The sequence below is a fragment of the Scyliorhinus torazame genome, chromosome 4, assembly GCF_047496885.1.
Source record: "Scyliorhinus torazame isolate Kashiwa2021f chromosome 4, sScyTor2.1, whole genome shotgun sequence".
Lineage (NCBI taxonomy): Eukaryota > Metazoa > Chordata > Chondrichthyes > Carcharhiniformes > Scyliorhinidae > Scyliorhinus > Scyliorhinus torazame.
The window spans coordinates 36040228-36062652 of record NC_092710.1 but is presented as its reverse complement, the minus strand read 5'-3'; the positions used below and the strand labels follow the sequence as shown (position 1 = coordinate 36062652).

Below are 22425 nucleotides of genomic sequence, written 5' to 3'. Positions count from 1 at the left end.
TGAATGTGGCGACGAGGGGCTTTTCACAATAACTTAATTGAAGCCCACTCGTGACAATAAGCAATTTTCATTTCATTTTCATTTCATTAAACACTCTTTCATTTTAAGTCTTTTTCGAGAATTGCCTGGCTAAAAGAGCCAGGAGTCCTGAAGTCCAAGGTGGCCTTCAGGACGCGCGACAACGCAGAATCACCGAGCAGAAACTTATAGCCAAGTTCCCACATGAGTGTGGCCTCAACCGAGACCTGGGATTCATGTCGCATTACATTCATCCCCACCATTTGGCCTGCGAAATCCTACCAGCTGTCCTGGCTTGACAAAATTCACACATCTTTAACCTGGGGTTACCACATCTCTGGATCTGTAAAGATTTAATCACCTGCTAATGGTCGCATTCCAAGCATTGTCTGGCATCTTTGAATCTGTCTATATATATGTTTCTGGAACATACCTCTTCATTCACCTGAGGAAGGAGCAGTCCCCGAAAGCTAGTGACATCGAAACAAACATGTCTGACTTCAACCTGGTGTTGTAAGACTTCGTACTGTGTTAAAATGAAAGACAAGAATAGAAAAGCAATCTGAACAACATGTTGTTTTATTATCTCTTACCGTCAAAGAGAGTTATCACACTCAGTAAAATATACATTTTGTTGCACACACGCTCCTACTGGCAGAGGTAGTGAGATCTGTAGCCTATCAATACTTTATTGAGTCCTGTGGGCAGCCGCTTTTAATATAATTAAGGAAACCAGAGGAGAAGTGACGGCTGCATTAATGGACTTACCCCTTTATTTGAAACAGCCATTCAGAGTCTACGTGCTTACTAATATTCTTGGCTGCGTGCAGTTGGGATCCGGAACAAGGGAAACTCTTTTTTACTTTCGCTGAGAACTTTTCAACTATTTACAGAATCAAATTATAATGAGGGCGCTAAAATAAACCGTTTGGACTCGTCCCCGGCTCTCCAAAGGAACATCATGACGTCCTGCGATTCCTGTCTTTCCCATATCCCCGGATTCCTATCAATTTTTAGTCACTGTCAAATTATCCACGAATACCTGTCCACTTATCGAGATATGACTTGTAAAGTCCCCACATTTGTACTAAATAATCCAAATCTTTATGACCATTTGACCAATTTTGATTGCAAGCATGGGATATCGGTGACGGTCGCTGGCTAAACATTTACTGCACATCGCTGATTGTCCTTGAACTCAATGGTTTGCTCATCCATTTCTGAGGCGATTAAGGAGCCAACCACATCTCTGTCGATTTGGAGTGACATGTTGGCCAGGTCAGGTATGGACGGCAGAGTTCCTTCCTCAAAGGAAGTGATTTTTTAATAAATACATTACGGTTTGTCAACTGAACTCAAATCCCATTTACAGTGTTGCAATTGGAACTCGGATCCTCACAGTATGAACCTGGGTCTTTGGATTAGTTGTCTAGCAAGAGACAATACCACTGTGCTCCCACCTTCCCCGTGCTGAGCAAACCGGCGTTCAGCAAGCTTTTTCCATGTAGGGAAGAAAATAAGTTCAGAATTATCTCATTGCCACTCGCCAATTACCTGCCCTCTGGTATTTTGATGCTCATCTTTGGACAGATGAAAAGCAGCAGTGCTGTAAACACCAACCATTGACACACGAACCTAACAATGGGCAACCGTATTCGTAAAGCAGCAACGCCTTTCCACAGCAGAGACACACACCATCAGTTGGAAGGCGATTGATCACAGATATGTTTTTAGTTGCCCTCAGAATGGCATAAATACGTTCCATGCCACCACCAGACTAACCATGGATTACTCTCCAGAATTGGTTGCCTTCTTGGACACACTAACCTCCATCAAGGACGGTGGCCTCAGCACTTTGCTTTACCGCAAGCCCACGGATAACCTCACGATGCTCCACTTCTACAACTTCCACCCAAACCACATCAAAGAAGCTATCCCCTATGGACAAGCCCTCCGTGTACACAGGATCTGCTGAGGCGAGGAGGAACAAAACCGGCATCTACAAACACCGAAAGACGCCCTTGTAAGAATGGGATAAGGCGTTCAACTCATCGATCCACAGTTCCAACGTGCCAATGCAAAAAACCGCAGCGACCTCGTCAGAAGACAAACACGGGACACAACCGACAGAGCACCCTTCGTCGTCCAGTACGTCCCCGGAGCGGAGAAACTACGACATCTTCTTCACAGCCTTCAATGCGTCATCGCCGAAGATGAACATTTTGCCAAGGCCATCCCCACAACCCCTTGCCTTCAAACAACCGCACAACCTCAAACAGACCATTGTTTGAAGCAAACTCCCCAGCCTTCAGGAGTACAGCGACCACAACGCCACAGAACCCTGCTATGGCAATCTCTGTAATACCTGCCAGATCATCGAAATTGGTACCTCCATTACGCATGAGAACACCATCCATCAAGGTATGCGGTACATACTTTTATGACTCGGCCAATGTCCTCTGCATCATACGGTGCTGGAAATGATGTCCGCCGGCGTCATAGATTGGCGAGACCAAGCATACGCTGCGACAACGGACGAACGGACATTAAGCAAGACAGGAATGTTCCCTTCCAATCGTGGAACATTTCTGCAGTCAAGGACATTCAGCCTCTGATCTTTGGGAGAGCGTTCTCCATAACTTCCTTTAGGATACGTGACAACGCCAAGCAGAAACTGACAGCCGAGTTCTGCTGTTGGCAAGAGTACGGCCCCAACAGGGAGCTTGGAGTTACATTTACCCCCTACTATCTGGCCTGGGCTTCCGAAATCCTACCAACAGCACTGGCTTCAGACAATTCACACCTCTTTATCCTGTGATTATGCCTCTCCCCCGACGCACCGTCTGGACCTGTAAAGACTTATTTACCTGCAAAGACTCGCATTCAAAGTATCATCTTGCATCATTGAATTTGTCCATATGTCTGTTTGTGGAACCCACCTCTTCATTCACCTGATGAAGGATCTGCGCTCCGAAAGCTAGTGATTCGAAACAAACCTGTTGGACTGTAACATGGTGTTGTAAAAGTTCTTACTGTGTCCACCCCCAATTCAACGCCGGATTCTCCACACCATAATTTCACAAGAGCTCGTTCCAACAAGAGACTTTTCAAATCTTCGAACATGCTCTGCCATTCGATACCATGGTGGCTGATCTCCACTCTGCCTTAACACCAGCCCATTCTCCATAACCCCGCAACCCATTACCAAATAGAAACATATATCCTCCTTGAATTTACTCAAAGTCCCGGCATGCACTGCACTCTGGGTTAGTGAACCGCTCATCCTAAAACTGACCTCTCGTCCTAGAATATCTCACAAGAGGAAGCATCCACTCCACTCAACTTTATTAATTCATTTCATCATCTTATATATCTCCGTTAGACCACCTCTCATTCCTCTAATCACAACAGAGTCTAGGCCTCAACTGCTCAATCTTACTTCACAAGACAAACTCTTTACCTCTAGAGTCCAGTGAGTCTCCTCTCACCTGCCCCTCTGAAGCAATTACATCCCTCCTCAAATATGGGATGCCAAAACTTTACACATTTCTCCAGATGCGGTTTCATCAACGCATTGTACATTTTCCAGTACCACGTCACTACTTTGTGCTCCATCCCATTAGCTATAAGGTCCATAAATCCATTTGCCTCATTGTTATCTGCTGTACATACTGTTCTGAGAATCGTTCACGAGGACACCCAGATCCCTCTGCACTGAAGCACGTTGAGATTTCTCTCCATTTAGATGGGGAAAGTAATAATTCCTCAAGGGGAACCGGTCAGTGTTGAATGAAGGAGTCCTGAATAAGGCAGTGGTAACGTGGGTGGGGGATATGGAAGTTAATACTTGCTATCAGTATTGGGGAGAGGGACCAAGAGAAAGCATTAATTAATCAAATCATTATTGGCGAATGTAGAGAGACATGACTGGTTGAATGGCTCATTCTGGAGTCGGTGCTGACATGATGGTCCGCATGACATTCCCCTACGCTGTAAATTTTCTGATTCTATGATTTAGAATTTATCACCAACACCCCCTCTCCCCCTGAGCTGGGTGGCGGTTGAGGGCGGAAAACGTTGCAGACTATGCTATCGTGGTAGGACTGGATAGATTTCCAGAGATTGAGAGACAATAAGCGACTGGGCGTGTTCAACCGATATTGAGGGTTGTAGGGATTTGAGGATGTTACCTCGGTGGGTGCAGTTTCAGTGACTGACAATGGTAGAATGATAGGGGGTTAAAGGGATTGAAGGTATTTCCTGATCAATGAAGATTGTAGGGGTTGGGAAAGTTTTGAAGGATAAATGGGAAAGCCAGACTATTGAGGTGTTTGGAAGCAGAGACAAAACTGTTAACTCTTGCTCTGCTGGATCGGGGTCTATCGGAGATCCGTAAATGGAGAGAATGATACCTGATTGAAACTTGGCACTACAGATGGCTCAGGACCAATTGGATTGTACGTTAAAGAGTGCATAACCTTTCTGTCCATGGTATTTGTGAGCGGCTTAATACATTCATTGGAGGAAGCATTATCAGACTATCCGTGTTTCTTTCACCTCCTCCAACCAAATAATTTTACACGCATTAAGGCACATCCGGGGAATGACCCACGGCAATGATCAACAAGAACCTTTTCGCTTTCTGCTCCCACCAATCGAAATCTGAATTCTCTTCCTGCACAATGTTTGCTCCCTGCCAATTTCTAAGACAAACGTGAGGAATACAGGCACATGGACTGGTTTAAGGGCTGTTTTATTAATTGACAAATTATATGCTAATTCACAAAACTCGAAAAACACATTAAAATGTCATTGCCCAAAGTCCAATGACATTCATGTTTTCTACATAGATTACCTTGCAATCTGAGTTGTTCTTGTACCAAAATAGAACATAAGACATGCAATGACACCTAATTTGCCCACATAGATCGTGTTGCACTTTAAAGTGCTTCAGTACAATTGTGATACATATGATTAAATGCGTCAATTCAATGTGAGCCATACGGTAAGAGAGAGTGTACACGATTCCCGTCACAAGGTGTATTTTGGGTTCGAGGTCGGAGCAAGCCAGGCTTCCAATTGTGACTCTGGGTCCATGCTTTAGAACGACCCTAAGCACATTGCCCTTGGGTCTGGAATGTGCCACTTTGTAGCACTTGGTCGGGAACAAAAATCAGCACCGGAAGGCCAAGACTCATCAGGAACCCATTTACCCCAACATCTTTTCACTGGCAGAGGAGGTTCTACTCAGCCTACTTCCACGGTTCCAGCTCTTGGTATGCAGGACCACAAGTCTACCTGAACATGCGAAGCATAATTCTTCCTCTTCCACCATTTCAGACAGTGCACCCCAGAAATCCACCGTTCTCCGGCTTTAAATGTTTGATGTTCTGGATGCTATGGGCGTTCGCAAACGCGCTGCGTTGTGGGGATATGATAAATTACTCTGGTTTGGCGGCCGTGATGTGCTGGACTTGACGAGCGTCCGCATGGGATTATTTTGTTAGTCTCTGGCATTTCCGTAAAATGCGATGTTCACGAAGCATGGTGCGTGAGCTTGAGGTGATGTATTATAGTCTCGTGAAGGATGTCCCTGAAAAAATATGGAGGTCTGCGCGTTGGAATGGTGGTGTTTTATAGAACCATCTCATTACCGGGAGGATATAGCTTGCGATTTTGAATAGAAAATGGCAGCGATTGAAATGATCCAATCGTTGTTGCTTTCCAAGACAAGTTTTGAGATAAATAGATTATGTCACAAAACAGACTCGATATGATTATCCCTAATTTGGCTGTTTTCGACAGAGAGAAGAAGGTTAAGAGGTGACTTAATTGAGGCACACAAGATGATCAGAGGATTGGATAGGGTGGACATTGAGAGACTTTTTCCTCGGATGGTGATGTCTAACACGAGGGGACATAGCTTTAAATTGAGGGGAGATAGATATAAGACAGATGTCAGAGGTAGGTTCTTTACTCAGAGAGTAGTAAGGGCGTTGAATGCCCTGCCTGCAACAGTAGTGGACTCACCAACACTAAGGGCATTCAAATGGTCATTGGATAGACATATGGACGATAAGGGAATAGTGTAGATGGGCTTTAGAGTGGTTTCACAGGTCGGCGCAACATCGAGGGCCGAAGGTCCTGCACTGCGTTGTAATGTTCTATGTTCGATGTTCTATGATGTCATTTCGGTTTCTCCAAACAGAAAATAAATGTTGCAACATTCTACTCCCCCGCGGGATTCCACGGTGTATAAATGATCCGACCTGGGAAAGTATATAATCAGTGTTCAACACAGACATTTTCTCTGGTACAAAGGGATAGATCATTTCATGCAGAAAATGCATTTTCCGACCGACACAATCCTGAAAATACACATTACCCTTGCCGCTATCGGTGTTCCTGGTAAGTGTTTGTAGACGAGCAGACGTGTGTGCGAGCGGCCCCCGTGCTTTACTCTGTGTATTATAACGTAGCATACTGACAGTTATGCAGAGGGTGGGGCTTTGGTATACATTTTGTTGATCCGATTTAAAGTTGACTTTTTGCAACATTGCGACAATGAGAATAATAATAATCTTTATTGTCACAAGTTTGAACACTGCAATGACGTGACTGTGAAAAGCCCCGAGTCGCCACATTCTGTCCCCTGTTTTGGCACACCGAGGGAAAATATCCAATCCACACAACAGCCCGTCTTTCGGGAGTTGTGGGAGGAAACCGGAACGCCCGAAACAAATCCACGCAGACACAGGGAGAACGTGCAGACTCCACACAGACAGTGACCCAAACTGGGACTCAAACCTGGAATCCTGGTGCTGTGAATCAACTGTGCTACCCACTGTGCTACGGTGCGCCCATGAATCTAGAGGTTCCTTGAGGTACCAACTTGTATTGACTTTCCTGGAAAACTGCCTGCTGGTGACATGGAGACCAACGCAGAAAACGGAGGCAATGTATTTCTGGATGTAGCTGTCACAGTGGAGTTGTCCCGATTGTTGGGCACTCACTGGAGGGGGCTATCTGATCGCAGTGGTAAGGTACTTGGGGTATGTGTCAGCGTAGGAACAAATCGGGTGCGAGTCACTAATTGGAATGGAAATAAAGAAGGTCCAGTTTTGATTTTTCGCCAGAATTTTCTTTCATTACAATGAGCTGCTTCCCTGTTTTACGAATGTAATTCATTTCGAAGGGGAATCATTTTGCTGAAGGTTGGTGATAAGTGCATCAATCGAAATATGTTTTTGTTTTATCTCGTGTTGTATGGCACTGGCAGAAACGGATATTTGCTATTTATTGACAAACAAAGAGGAGAACAGCACAGTTTCATTGATTAATTTATTAAATCGCCATTTAACTGTTTTCATGTAAATTAATCCCCTTCACAAATCACTGTCATGAAATTCTGATTCTCCTAAGTGCTGAATTCTATTTCCTCACCTCGACATCGGATAAATATGAACATTCCACCTGAAATGTTACTTCTTAGTCGGTTAATTCAGCAAAATCACGAGGTGTTGCTGTTTCACTTGTGTTCTGATTCTTGCAGAGAATTCTGCGTATCTGGTTTTCTACTTCTTATCCCGCCTGTCTGCTCCAGCAGGAATTCTGCTGGGGCTGGGCGCCTGGTTTGAATCACCCACCCCTGGCGCCTTTGTGGTAAGTCTGAGTAAAACGGGAAAATCTGGCCTGTCACACAGAAAACTGGGAAACAAATGAAATGAGTAACTTCCAGCCTCACGAGGTATTTACTTTCCAATCCGAATTCAAGCAGAGGATGCCTTCCCATGATTCCGATTGGAATCCTTTCATCGTGGAAGTGGGACTGGAGGTGGGTGTGGTTTGGGTTGAGATTATTAAAACTGTACTGTATGGTGTGGCTGCAACCAGCCAACATTATTGCTAAAACCCTGATCTAATGTTTGCGTCAGATACTTTGAATATTTGGTGAATCATTGCTCTCTTTATTCTCTTCTCTCTCTTGCTCGCTGTCTCCCAACAAGTTAATCTAGTGGCGATTATGATCCTATCCCGGGGATAGTGCGGCCTCTCCACCTGCACCACTCGCTACATGATGGCAATGGCAATGGGGGATCTAGCGTTCATTATCACTAATCTCATTTTGTGGAAGATTGTTAATTATTATTATCCATGGACTTTCTTGTACATTATGCATGTGTGCAGAGTTATGAATGTCCTGCGTCTTGCAGCTACAGACTGTTCTATCTGGTTCACTGTCACTTTTACCTTTGACCGATTCGTGGCAATCTGTTGCCAGAAGCTGAAAACAAAATATTGCACTGAAAAAATGGCGTCTGTGATTCTCGCAACAACTTGCACTCTGCTTTGTTTGAAAAGCATCCCCTTCTACTTTCCACTTGAACCTCTAGTGATAATCAACAATGTGCCCTGGTTCTGTTATGTCAAGACAAGCTACTATACTGAGCCTGCATGGGCAGGATATGACTGATTTAGTGTTGTATTAACCCCATTGCTCCCATTCGTTTTAATTCTGTTCTTCAACGCCCTGACAGTCAGGCACATTTTAGTGGCAAGTCGAGTCCGTAAACAACTAAGGGGTCAGAGCAAGAGAGAGAGTGACAGTGACCCAGAGATGGAGAGCAGAAAGAAATCTGTGATTTTACTCTTTACCATATCCGGCAGCTTCTTACTTCTATGGTTGGTGTATGTTTTTCATTTCTTATATAATCGCATTGCGGGCAAAAATAGCAGGGATTACAGCAACTCGGAATTTATATTTAGGGAAGTCGGAGAAACCTTGCAACATTTAAGTTGCTGCACAAACACATTTATTTATGGGGCCACTCAGTCCAGTTTCAGAAAACAGCTCAAGAGCACAGTAATCTATCCGGTTACATCAATTATTCAATTTATAACTAAACGAATCAACTGAACGCAGCCCAGTAACGTGCACCAGTGCTTCCAACACATGCGACTTATATGCATTCTCAGACTCCCACACACGACAAAGAGCAGTGAATATTTATCTGGAAAGAATTGACTGCTGAAGCAGCCATCCTAATCGTGACAGCGCCAGATTCCAAATGCCTCTTGCAGGGCTGGATAGGGAACTGCATCCACGATATTGCCTTTGTTTGGGTCTAAGGTTCAACCAACGCCCTTGAGTGCTGTTGTTCATTCTGCCCCCAGTCAAGCAGCTGTTCGATCTGGAACTGCTCATCCTTCTTTCCAAACTGTTCGATAGACTCTTTGATCGCAATTTCAGGATTTACTTTCTTCCATTTACGGGATATAAGCGTCGCTGGTTCGGCCAGCATTTATTGTCCATCCCTCGTTGCCCATCAGAAGGTGGTGGTGACTTGCCTGCGGGAAAAGTGAATCGCAATGTCTGGAGTAGCGAATGTTTCAATCCCCCCAGTCGGATTCCCATCCTTTCACATCACAATGACGGCAATGATTTAGGTTAAAATTTCAGATTGCACTCGAGAACAAATAAATTTTGCAACGCTTTCAACACAGACCTAAACCTGTCTAACCTTGAACTCATTCAAACTTTGCTGCCTTGTCCAAAGCCTACCGCTGCCCAGTCACCTCTCACTCTATTGCACGCTGCTCGCCATTGGATCTCAGCAACGCCACACAATGATCTTCAAACGTCCATCCTTTTCTTTTTTTTGCATCATCCATGGATTTATTCCTGCATCTCACTGTGTCAGAAGGTCTAGATTTTCCCCCCAAAACCACAGTGACACTTTCTGACCGGCTTTCAGACATTCCTTAAAATATCTCAGCCATACCGTGCATTTGACGACATTTCCTTTATGTCCAGTTCTGCAATGTTGCTGTTGTGATTCTCTGTGAAGTGTTCAGGATGGGGCCATGAGGTTCAGTCCATTATAAAAATAGAAATTGTTTCCTTTGTCCTCCCCGCATTGCCTCTCTTGCTGTCGACATGCCTCTCTCAGACTCTCTTTCTCGACCTTACATTTTTTCCAAAAACTAACGGAACCCTAACATTAACTCTAACGCAAACGGCAAAAACTATTACTACCAAACCGGACAAGGAACAAAACCTGAGCTCAAGCCGTAACTCCAAGACGAATATCAGCAATGATGTCATCCCGAATGAAAACCAAAGCTGAAGTGAACGCCTTGCAATTATCCGAACCGTGGCTGAAAATGTATTGCGAATGATTGCTGGACGTTGAACTATCACGGTAATCCTAAAGCTGCATGGCAACTTAAATCCCAATAATATCATTGGCCCTAACCCCACTTGGAACAGAAACTCAAACTGTAACTTACGTTTTAACGTGAAACATGACGGTCCCACGAAATGTAAAAATAACTACTATTCTAAACCAAACTCTAATCCTAATCGAAATCTACTCTTCATTTAAAAAACAATGATTGCACTAAATTAAGCCGCACCTTAAATTCATAGAATTTACAGAGCAGAAGGAGGCCATTCGGCCCATCGAGTCTGCACCGGCTCTTGGAAAGAGCACCATACCCAATCCCACACCATCCTATCCCCATAACCCAGTAACCCCACTCAACCAACGCTAAGGGCAAATTTGGACACTAAGGGCAATTTAGCATGGCCAATCCACCGAACTTGCACATCTTTGGACTGTGGGAGGAAACCGGAGCACCCGGAGAAAACCCACGCGGGAAACGTGCAGACTCCGCACAGACAGTGACCCAGCCGGGAATCGAACCTGGGACGCTGGAGCTGTGAAGCAATTGCGCTAACCGCTATGCTACCGTGCTGCCCTTAAATTCAAATGCAACATAATCCTGAATGCCAATTTGCAATATGACCTCAGTTGAAATGAATGTGCCCACTTGTTCGAAAGCAATAGGAATCTTAATCTGAATGCCTGCATTTTGTCCACTGAAAAGTTCTCGCCTATCGCACGCTGCTGACCCCAGACTGCACGTTACCTCAGCTTCCCGGGAAATTGTGGTTTTAAACGCATTCTAACACTGCACCTTTGTGTTATGGATCATCCCAGATGGGGATGATGAACATAGAGGTCACAGAACTGAGGGCAAGAGTACAGATTTGGGGTATGCAGCGCGTGGTACGCAGGAGTTGGTACTCCTGATTTGGGCACAGAACTTAGCACTGTTGCTTTGCAGCGCCAGGGCCCCAGGTTCTGTTGCCGCTTGGGTCACTGTGTGTGCGGAGTCCGTCGGTTCTCCCCTTGTCTGTGTGGATTTCCTCAGGGCGCTCCGATTTCCTCCCACAAGTCTAGAAAGACGTGCTTGTTAGGTGAATTGGACTCTCTGAATTCTCCCTCAGTGTGCGGAACAGCCGCTGCAGTGTGGCGACTCGGGGAGTTTTATAGTAACTTCATTGCAGGGTTAACGTAAGCCTGCTTGTGACATTAATAAACATTATTATTACCATTATGTTTTGTATTATATCCCTATTTACTGCATATTTAACCACACAGGGAGAGAGGTCGTGGGGTTTAACCTCTGGCTCCAGATTCACTGAGCAGTTTTCAGCCACACCCAGAGTGATGGTCAGAGGACACGTTCAAAACGTAAGAAAGCACAGCCGGTAGCCATTTTTGAACCAAACAACGACGGTGAGAGAATTTTCTTATGAAGGGAGATTGAGTAGAACGAGCAAGTATTCGCTGATATATACACTGAACGGCACACTTTTTCAATCGTATGCAGTTCTTGGGGATTCAACAAAGTTACGTTGGCGATGAAGTGTCTTCCTGTTGAAGAGTTAAACTCTACGGGTCACAGGACAAGCTAGAGCAATTTGGGAAGGAGGAAATGTGGCAGATAATGTGTATTCTTATGTTCCTGAAGTGGGGTTCTTTTAGGAATAATCTGAGGACAGGATATATCGGAGCAATGCTAATCTTTATCGTGTATTTGTGGTCATTGATCTCCTCTGCGCACCTGAGAGAAAATATCCTTGTTAGGAGAATTTTCTCGAAATATTTCCAAGGATGCAAATCGACAATAGCAACTTATCAAAATAAATCCCCTGCTTCGTTCATAGCAGAAGTTGTGGAAGGAACTTTAACACCAGGGGCATCGACAGAAGGTATTGGCTAGGTACCCAAATATTTGGGCAAATGGAAGGCAGAAGTTGTTTCCTAAAGCTACAGAAAGGGTGGAAATGTTTTGTGAACAAGAACAAGTATTGGGAACCAGGCAGCTGAGACCACGGAGAACAGGTTGCAATCATTTGGACGGCAAAGAACTCAGCAATAAATGGAGGAACGCAGACTTATCGCAAGGTTGTAGGAGGAGCAAAACGTTTCATAGTTTGTGAAAGTTTTAGGGCAGGCGTGTCGATAGATTTCTGCATGGCGTTGGAGGAGACTAGAGATAAAAGGAGGACTGTAGGAAATGCAGTTCTTTGCATAGATAGGGCACTTTAATAACGGGGAATGTTAAATATTCAGGGTAGACTGTAGGGCTTATATAATTCACAGAAACAAGCAGGGACTTTGGGCGGAGGAGTTTACAAATGAAGGAAGTTATCCGTGCTGGATGGTAGAACTGGCTGAGTTTGCAGAGCTGGAGCTGGTCGTAACAAGCCATTTATTAGTCTGCCCCATGCAGGCAACCTTTTATGGGCGAAGAGCTGAGGAGCGCTGCCTATCAGTTTCACAAAATAAATCTTGGCAACTAAGCGACTTGAAGAAGGGACGTTCTGGAAGAAATGGCCCGGAAAAGTTTGGAATCTTTGCCTTCATTCCTCTTCGAAATAGGCAGAAAAATCAGATTGTTGAAGCTTCATTGCCACAAGCTTCCGTCGTGCTGTTTTGGGAGATGGGTCGACCTAGTTCACTCTCGCCTCCAAACAGATACATCGTCTAATAAACCGGCAAACAAGGTCGGTGTGATTGGCCCTTTGAGCTGCCGTCCAGATGAGGGGATAATACAAAGAAATACAATAAGCAAAATGCACAACGGGACGATATTAACATGCTACCATTCTAAATGAAAGAAAGACATCTGTTGTGAAACACATACATATCTTTCAGGATCGTCTGATTCCCAGATTAGAGGTTGCTCAAACCGGACGCCCCTTTCCCTGTCAGTAACATTGAACGATGGGGGAAGCGCAAATACAGAGATTGAGGCCCGCGCCGACTCCCGCACCCATAATGTGTCGCCCTCCTCTCTAATTACAAAGTGCTATTGGCATGCTCTCCTCTCCACGCTGGGAGAGGCAGTTTGAAACTAAGGACCGGGATGGCGTCCTAATTGAGCGAGAGACAGGGAGAGGAATGGGAACTGGGGAGGAGAATTACCTGAAAAAATGGGGAGGGAACACACTCACTCTCACTCTGACACATTGTCACTCTGACACACTATCACACCCGCATGCTAACACACACTCACTCTTACATATTCACTCACACTCACTCCTACACACTCACTCCTACACACTCATTCGAGTTTGAACCTTGTGGCGTATCGAAAGATACCTGGAGACTCTAAAGCAAACGTAATTAGAATTAAGGAAGGCGACCATATTGACCGCCATATTTAGAAACAACCAAAGAGAGCAATACTGCCCCCCCCCTCCCCCAACAGAGAGGGGCTCTCACCCTGCCGGTAGGTGCACCGCGTGCCGCCTTGCTGTCTTTCTTCCTGTGTTAGCTATCCCTGCTAGTATGGTGCCCCGCCTCTCCCGGGGCTGATCTTAACCTTAAAATATGCCCGTTGTCTGACCGCTGCCTCAGCCTCACCCTCACCTCCATTCCCCTATCCTCGCCCATTCCTGTGACCCGGACTTTGTGACTGGAGTGGGGCAGCGCAGTGCCGCGCAAACGTGTCAAAGGTCCAAGAGGTCTCTATCTCGTTCACTTTTCCCCTCTGTTCGAGCCTCATTCCTCCCTCGCCTGCCCCTTGTCCAGGACATTTGACCGCACTAGTTCGTGCGCCCCCGTCGGGGATGAAATTCAAATTTCGATTATGTCGGAATCTTTACAGAACCCATGTTAACCACGTGGATCCGTGGTGTACTGGTTTTTCACTTCCGCTTTACCCGGAGCAGGTCCTGGGTTCGAGCCCCAGTTGAAGTTTGGGCAGTTTGGGCAGCACGGTAGCATGGTGGTTAGCACAATTGCTTCACAGCTCCAGGGTTCCAGGTTCGATTCCGGCTTGGTCACTGTCTGTGCGGTGTCTGCACATCCTCCCCGTGTGTGCGTGGGTTTCCTCCGGGTGCTCCGGTTTCCTCCCACAGTCCAAAGATGTGCGGGTTAGGTAGATTGGCCATGATAAATTGCCCTTAGTGTCCAAAACTGCCCTTAGTGTTGGGTGGGGTTATTGGGTTATGGGGATAGGGTGGCGGTGTTGACCTTGGGTAGGGTGCTCTTTCCAAGAGCCGGTGCAGACTCGATGGGCCGAATGGCCTCCTTCTGCACTGTAAATTCTATGAAATATGTCTATCTATGAATCATTGCTGCTTCTGGACAATAGTTGCCAATTGAATTTCCATGTCAGCAGAAATATCACCAGCTTCCCCTCTCTGTGCGTTCCCATAGCCAAGGTGCTGAATAGAAACCTCTTTCCAATAATATTTAATAAGCATGCATCATGTGGATGAAGGTAAAGCACTGGATGTAGTGTACATGGATTTTAGAAAGGCATTTGATAAGGTTCCCCATGGTAGGCTTATGCAGAAAGTAAGGAGGCATGGGATAGTGGGAAATTTGGCCAGTTGGATAACGAACTGGCTAACCGATATAAGTCAGAGAGTGGTGGTGGATGGCAAATATTCAGCCTGGATCCCAGTTACCAGTGGCGTACCACAGGGATCAGTTCTGGGTCCTCTGCTGTTTGTGATTTTCATTGATGACTTGGATGAGGGAGTTGAAGGGTGGGTCAGTCAATTTGCAGACGATACGAAGATTGGTGGAGTTGTGGATAGTAAGGAGGGCTGTTGTCGGCTGCAAAGAGATATAGATAGGATACAGAGCTGGGCTGAGAAGTGGCAGATGGAGTTTAACCCTGAAAAGTGTGAGGTTGTCCATTTTGGAAGGACAAATATGAATGCGGAACACAGAGTTAACGGTAGAGTTCTTGGCAATGTGGAGGAGCAGAGAGATCTTGGGGTCTATGTTCATACATCTTTGAAAGTTGCCACTCAAGTGGATAGAGCTGTGAAGAAGGCCTATGGTGTGCTCGCGTTCATTAACAGAGGGATTGAATTTAAGAGCCGTGAGGTGATGATGCAGCTGTACAAAACTTTGGTAAGGCCACATTTGGAGTACTGTGTACAGTTCTGGTCACCTCATTTTAGGAAGGATGTGGAAGCTTTGGAAAAGGTGCAAAGGAGATTTACCAGGATGTTACCTGGCATGGAGAGTAGGTCTTACGAGGAAAGGTTGAGGGTGCTAGGCCTTTTCTCATTAGAACGGAGAAGGATGAGGGGCGACTTGATAGAGGTTTATAAGATGATCAGGGGAACAGATAGAGTAGACAGTCAGAGACTTTTTCCCCGGGTGGAACAAACCATTACAAGGGGACATAAATTTAAGGTGAAAGGTGGAAGATATAGGAGGGGTATCAGGGGTAGGTTCTTTACCCAGAGGGTAGTGGGGGCATGGAATGCACAGCCTGTGGAAGTAGTTGAATAGGAAACATTAGGGACCATCAAGCAGCTATTGGATACGTACATGCATTACGGTAAAATGATATAGTGTAGATTTATTTGTTCTTAAGGGCAGCACGGTAGCATTGTGGATAGCACAATTGCTTCAAGGCTCCAGGGTCCCAGGCTCGATTCCGGCTTGGGTCACTGTCTGTGCGGAGTCTGCACGTCCTCCCCGTGTCTGCGTGGGTTTCCTGCGGGTGCTCCGGTTTCCTCCCACAGTCCAAAGATGTGCAGGTTAGGTGAATTGCCCAATGATAAATTGCCCTTAATGTCCAAAATTGCCCTTGGTGTTGGGTGGAGGTGTTGAGGTTGGGTGGGGTGCACTTTCCGGCAGCCGGTGCGGACTCAAAGGGCCGAGTGGCCTCCTTCTGCACTTTAAATTCAATGATAATCTATGATTAATCTAGGACAAAGGTTCGGCACAACATCGTGGGCCGAAGGGCGTGTTCTGTGCTGTATTTTCTATGTTCTATGATCATTACCTGTGAGATCTTAAATAAGCAAATGACCATTCAGAGTTTTAAACATATTTTGCCCAAAAGTCCACTATTAGTTTACAGACTGAAATTCTTCGAAATTTCCCAACTATTGCTCTTTTTCTGGTGATCCTTCCCAATCTCAAATTCCCCCTTTGCCTCCTGCCCCTTTCCCAACTTTCACATCCGTTCTACATTTTGTTCTGCGTGGACCCAATCCGTTAAATGCGTCATTACATTAGCGACCTTGTACATTAGGTCTACAAAATTATGCAGGACATAGACAGGGTGGATAGTCAGATACTTCTTCCCAGGGTAGAGGGGTCAATTACTAGGGGGCATAGGTTTAAGGTGCGAGGGGCATGGTTTAGAGGAGATGTACGAGGCAAGTCTTTTTACACAGAGGGTAGTGGGTGCCTGGAACTCGCTGCCGGAGGAGGTGATGGAAGCAGGGATGATAGTGACATTTAAGGGGCATCTTGACAAATACATGAATAGGATGGGAATAGTTACAGAGTTACATAGAATTTACAGTGCAGAAGGAGGCCATTCGGCCCATCGAGTCTGCACCAGCTCTTGGAAAGAGCACCCTATCCAAGGTCAACACCTTAACCCTATCCCCATAACCCAGTAACCCCACCCAACACTAAGGGCAATTTTGGACACTATGGGCAATTTAGTATGACCAATCCACCTAACCTGCACATCTTTCGAATGTGGGAGGAAACCGGAGCACCCGGAGGCAACCCACGCACACACGGGGAGAGCGCACAGACTCCGCACAGACAGTGACCCAAGCCGGGAATCGAACCTGGAACCCTGTAGCTGTGAAGCAATTGTGCTATCCACAATGCTACCATGCTGCCCAAACATGACAATTACACGGGGTCAATTACTAGGGGACATAGGTTTAAGGTGCGAGGGGCAAGGTTTAGAGGCAGGTTTTTTACACAGAGGGTAGTGGGTGCCTGGAACTCGCTGCCGGAGGAGGTGGTGGAAGCAGGGACGACAGTGACAGTTAAGGGACATCGTGACAGGTATAATGAACAGGATGGGAATAGAGGGATCCGGGCCCAGGAAGTGTAGAAGATTTTAGTTTAGACGGGTAGCATCGTCGGCGCAGATTTGGAGGGCCGAAGGGCCTGTTCCTGTGCTGTACTTTTCTTCGTTCTTTGTCGTGGTGAGTCTGTGGAATTATTTACTTACAAAATCAGTACTAAACATTTTATGTTTGCAAGAAGGAGTTAGTTATAGCCTTTCGAACTGAACGAATCAAAGGATCTGGGTGAAAACGGGAGCAGATTAATGATTTGAATAATAAGCCATGATCATGATGCAGATGCTTGTGATAGTTGAAGCCCAATCACCTCAGCTCCAGACTATCATTCCGAGTTGTTCCCATTGGTATCCTAGCCCCAACCACCTTCCGTTGCTTCATCGATGAACTTCCTTAATGAGGTCGGAAGTGATGATGTCTGTGCGGAGTCTGCACGTTCTCCCCGTGTCTACTCCGGGTGCTCCGGTTTCCTCCCATAGTCTAAAGATGTGCAGGTTAGGTGGACTGGCCACGCAAAATTGTCCTTGTGTCCAAAAACGGTCCGTGGCGTTGCTGAGGTAGGGTGTTCTTTCCAACGGCCGGGGAAGACACGATGGACCAAATTACCTCCTTCTGCACTAAGTTCTCCGATTATATGATTATACGGTCGCTGATGACGGCGCAATGTTCAGCGCCGTTAGCCACTCTCCAGGTACTGACGCAGCCCATAGCCAACTGCATCAAGACATGGACAATATTCATGGTTGAGCTGACAAGTGGCGAGGAAGGTTGGCACTGCATGACTGCCAGGCAGTGACATTCTCCAAGAAGAGAGGATCCAAAAATTACCCCTTTACATTCATTGGCATTACCGTCGCTGATTCCCGTGCTAGCAACACATTTGGAGTTAGCATTAACCAGAATCTGAACTGAACTTGCCATGGAAATAATATGGCTGCAATACTGTCCCTTCGCAGGCGGGCGGCACCCTGACATTGCAGCACACTCTCGCATTCGCTGCGTCCCACACGTGGGGGACATCGGCCCTTGCAGCCTACTCGATTCTGATGTGAGCAATGGCCGCCATGTCAGTCTCTGGAGTGCAAGTAAAGATTGAAAGCTGAATCCTCAGCCATGTCCAGGTTGATTCTTCAATGTCTGAGTGTGAAGGCTGCCATTCCCTGGTCTTTGAACAACAACAGCGTGGAGAGAGAGAAAGAGCGGTTATCGCTGCTGCCTCAGAGCCAGAGATCCCGCTCCAATTCTGGCCTGGGGTGACTGTGGAGTCTGCACATTCTCCCCGTGTCGGTGTGGGTTTCCCCTGGGTGCACTGGTTTCCTCCCACAGTCCAAAGATGTGCAGGTCTGGTGGAGTTACGGAAGCGTGGTGGGGGAAGTGGGCTTCGGTAGGGTGCACTTTCAGAGGGCAGGTATAACATCGAAGGGCCGAATGGCCTCCTTCTGCACAGTGGGGATTCTATGATAATTGATCCCATCCACTCGTACACACAAGCAGGCAGAGAACATCAAGTGGCTCGACGGCCTTTCGTTCACTGTTTCCCGCGCATCTCGGCCACCCGGAGGGTCAACATTCAGCAATATTTAAGCCCAAATTGGGAAATAGTAGCGCCGCTTTCTGAGGACGAGTCTGGCCTAAGACTGCCTGAAATTCCGTGTCCCACAGTCTCTGGCAGACCCCATTAGCGCGGTTCAGAAAGATGCACAACATCAGCAACGCCGAACCGATTAATTGTATTGAGTCAGCACCTTCTTTCCAATCCCTGCACGACCATATATCACCGCCCCCAAGAAAAACACCAGACACATTGCCCCCTCCCCCAAACCTTCCAAGAATCTCTCTATGCCCCACAACCCTCTGAAATATCTGCATTCCATCTAATACTGGAGCATTGAACATTCCTGGTTTTTATCACTGTTCCAATGGTGCCCCCTGTTGGACGGTGCGGAAGCTCAGGAACTCCCACCCTCTCTTCCAATTCCGTGCTCCACCTCTACCTCGCTTTCCTCTTGTAAGCCACTTAGGAAAATATTATACCTTTTACCAAGCTTTGTGATCTGACGGTGTGCCTCCATTTAGGCCTTGTTTTCATACTTTGTTTTCTTTTAAAATCCCATGGGAAGCGCCGAGTTCCCAGGTTCGACCCCGGCTCTGGGTCACTGTCCCCGTGGAGTTTGCACGTTCTCCCCGTGTCTGTGTGGGTTTCGCCCCCCACAGCCCAAAAAGATGTACAGGGTAGGTGGATCGGCTAAATTGCTCCTTAATTGGAAAAAATGAATTGGGTACTCTAAATTTATTTTTTTTTTAAATCCCATGGGACGTTTAATTGAGTGAAAGTTGATGCGCAGATAAAGGGACGGGCGTTTACATTGTGACCCAGGGCAAAGCTCTAGCGATTCAGGTTCGAATCCCGTCACGGCAAATGGTGACATTTAAATTCCATAAAAATCTGGTATTAAAAGGCTAAGGACTCATCTGGTTCATTGAAGTCCTCATTGAAGGGAAGGAAATCTCCGTCCTTAATCCACAGCAATGTTATTGAATCTGAAATGCCCTCAGTGATGGGCAATAAATAGCTGGCCCCACATCTCAGGAACGAATCATAAACTAAAAGAGGATGGTATAGGATATATAACAGATCAATAGTCTGATGCTGCATCGACTGAGCTTTCTGTGTTCTAAAATTAACATAGGTCCAACTGGGACTCGAATCCTTACTCCAGTCATATAAACAGCCAGGTGGCGAGCTCGTTGGTTCCGTGGTGTAGTGGTTATCACGTAAGCATTAGACGCAGAAAGTCCCAGGTTCGACCTCCAGTGGTATCGTTGCTGCTTTTGGACAAGTTGTGACCAATTGAATTTCCATGTGAATAGAAATAAAATCACGAAAGAGAAAATGCTGGAAAATCTCAGAAAGTCTGGCAGCATCTGTAGGAAGAGCAAAGAGGTAACGTTTCGAGCTCCAAGACTCTTTGACAAAGCGAACAGACAGAGGAAGCGGGAAATATTTATACTGTGGAGTGAGAAGGAAAGGTGAGCCATAGCCACAGAAACCCAGGGAAACCGGGTGCTAATAGCCACAGAAACCCAGGGGACAGAGTGCAGAATGTCTTTGAATTAAGAACACAAAGTGAAATGTATTTAAATATAAATGTGATGGAATTTATTGGAACATAACAAAGAGGTTTAACTGAACAGCAGCAACGGACAGATCCAAAGAGCATCCTTTATTGGGACTGGATGAAATTCAATTTCTGATCATGTCGGAATTCAGATTCAACTCGCCAAAAAGCTCAAAATCAGCAAAAAAATGATAATAAATCAGCATAACCCAAATATTTCAGGGATCAATCTGAAAGCGATGGGCAGAGATTTCTCCTTGTAATGATGGTATTATTCACACAAAGGAGAATAGATGAAGCCTTGAACCCCGTGGAATGCAAAGGTGACGGTCCTTGGCTGGAAAATTGGATTGGAACAGACAGGGGTATGAGGGGTAGCAGTGGCACAATGGGCCGATGGGCTTCTTTCCCAGTGGATTCACTCGATGGGTTCACGTCAGCATTTATCATTGGGATCTGAAATTGGGATTAAAAGTCTGATGCTCTACCAACTGAGCTATCCGGGCTGTGAGTGATGCCGCCTATAGTGACCGCATTCCCCCTTCGCTGTTGCTCCTCTCGCTCCGCTGATGCCCCTCTTTCCTCTGCTTATGCTGTGCCTCTCCTCCAGAACAAACAGCTGGTTCCTTTGCCCAGCGCCACTCTCTGAATCCGGACAGCATATCAGCAGCTCCGCCTCTGGATTCAGGGCGAGGTCAGAGCTGTGCTGCTCTTTGGCGCTTCAATCTGATACTCCACCCACCGAGTCCCTTTCCTGGAGACTGGTTATTCGCAGTTGGGTTTGGGACAGTCACTTCCTGACTCTCAATGACTCAACATTCTGACTCAAGGTTCGCTGCGTCCAGCACGCTTGCTTCAAAACTGTTCTTTACAAAAGCGAAACCTCCCCTTGGCCTAACAACCTCCGCGCCATACCGGCCTCCACGAACAGGCGCCGGAATGTGGTGACTAGGGGCTATTCACAGTAACTTCATTGAAGCCGACTTGTGACAATAAGCGATTTTCATTTCATTTTCATTTCATTAAACACTCTTTCATTTTGAGTCTTTGTCGAGAATTGCCTGACTCAAAATGAAAGAATTGGGCACAATCAGCTGAACGCGACTTTGTGGGACACTCAAAGAGGTTATACAGAAAGTCAGGTTTTGACAGCTGATCCATTCCATTCAAAGAGACGCTCAACAAAGGTTCCGGAGCGATGCAACAATCACAAACCCTAGTCATGTAAGGAGAGTAGCTGCCGCTAGCTGGTTCCGTGGTGTAGTGGTTATCACGTTTGCTTTACACGCAGCAGGTCCTGGGTTTGAGCCTCACGGGGACCATTGCTGCTTTTGGACATGTTGTGACCAATTGAATTTCCATCTGAACAGAAATACAACCACGAAAAAGAAATTGCTGGAAAATCTGAGCAAGTCTGGCAGCATCTGCAGGGAGAGCAAAGAGCTAACGTTCCGAGTCCAATGACTCTTTGACAAAGCTAACAGATAGAGAAAGTGGGAAATATTTATACTGTGGAGTGAGAAAGAAAGACGAGCCAAAGCCACAGAAACCCATGGAAACCGGGTGCGAATGGCCACAGAAACCCAGGGGACAGAGTGCAGAATGGCTTTGAATTCAGAAAACAAAGTGAAATGTATTTAAATATAAATGTGATGGAATTTATTGGAACATAACAATGAGGTTTAACTGAACAGCAGCAACGGACAGATCCAAAGAACATCCTTTATTAAGACTGGATGAAATTCAATTGCTGATCATGTCGGAATTCAGATTCAACTCGCCTAAAAGCTCAAAATCAGCAAAAAAATGATAATAAATCAGCATAACGCAAATATTTCAGGGACCAATCTGAAAGCGATGGGCAGAGATTTCTCCTTGTAATGATGGTATTATTCACACAAAGGAGAGTAGATGAAATCCTGAATCCCGTGGAATGCAATGGCGATGGTCCTTGGCTGGAAACTGGGATTGGAACATACAGGGGTTTGAGGGGTAGCAGACGCACAATGCGCCGATGGGCTTCTTTCCCTGTGGATTCACTCGACGAGTTCAGGTCAGCGTCGATCATTGGGATTTAAGAAGATCGCCCGAACAAGCCCTTGTACCTGGACCCTCAGATTAAAA

The 22425-nt window shown here is 46.1% G+C and overlaps 1 long non-coding RNA gene across 1 annotated transcript in view; it reads left to right on the top strand.

Annotated features, from left to right (window-relative positions):
• The window catches only part of LOC140411586 (uncharacterized), a 362769-nt gene that overhangs the window by 121491 nt on the left and 218853 nt on the right, over window positions 1–22425 (top strand). The gene's annotated exons all lie outside the window — the stretch shown is intronic.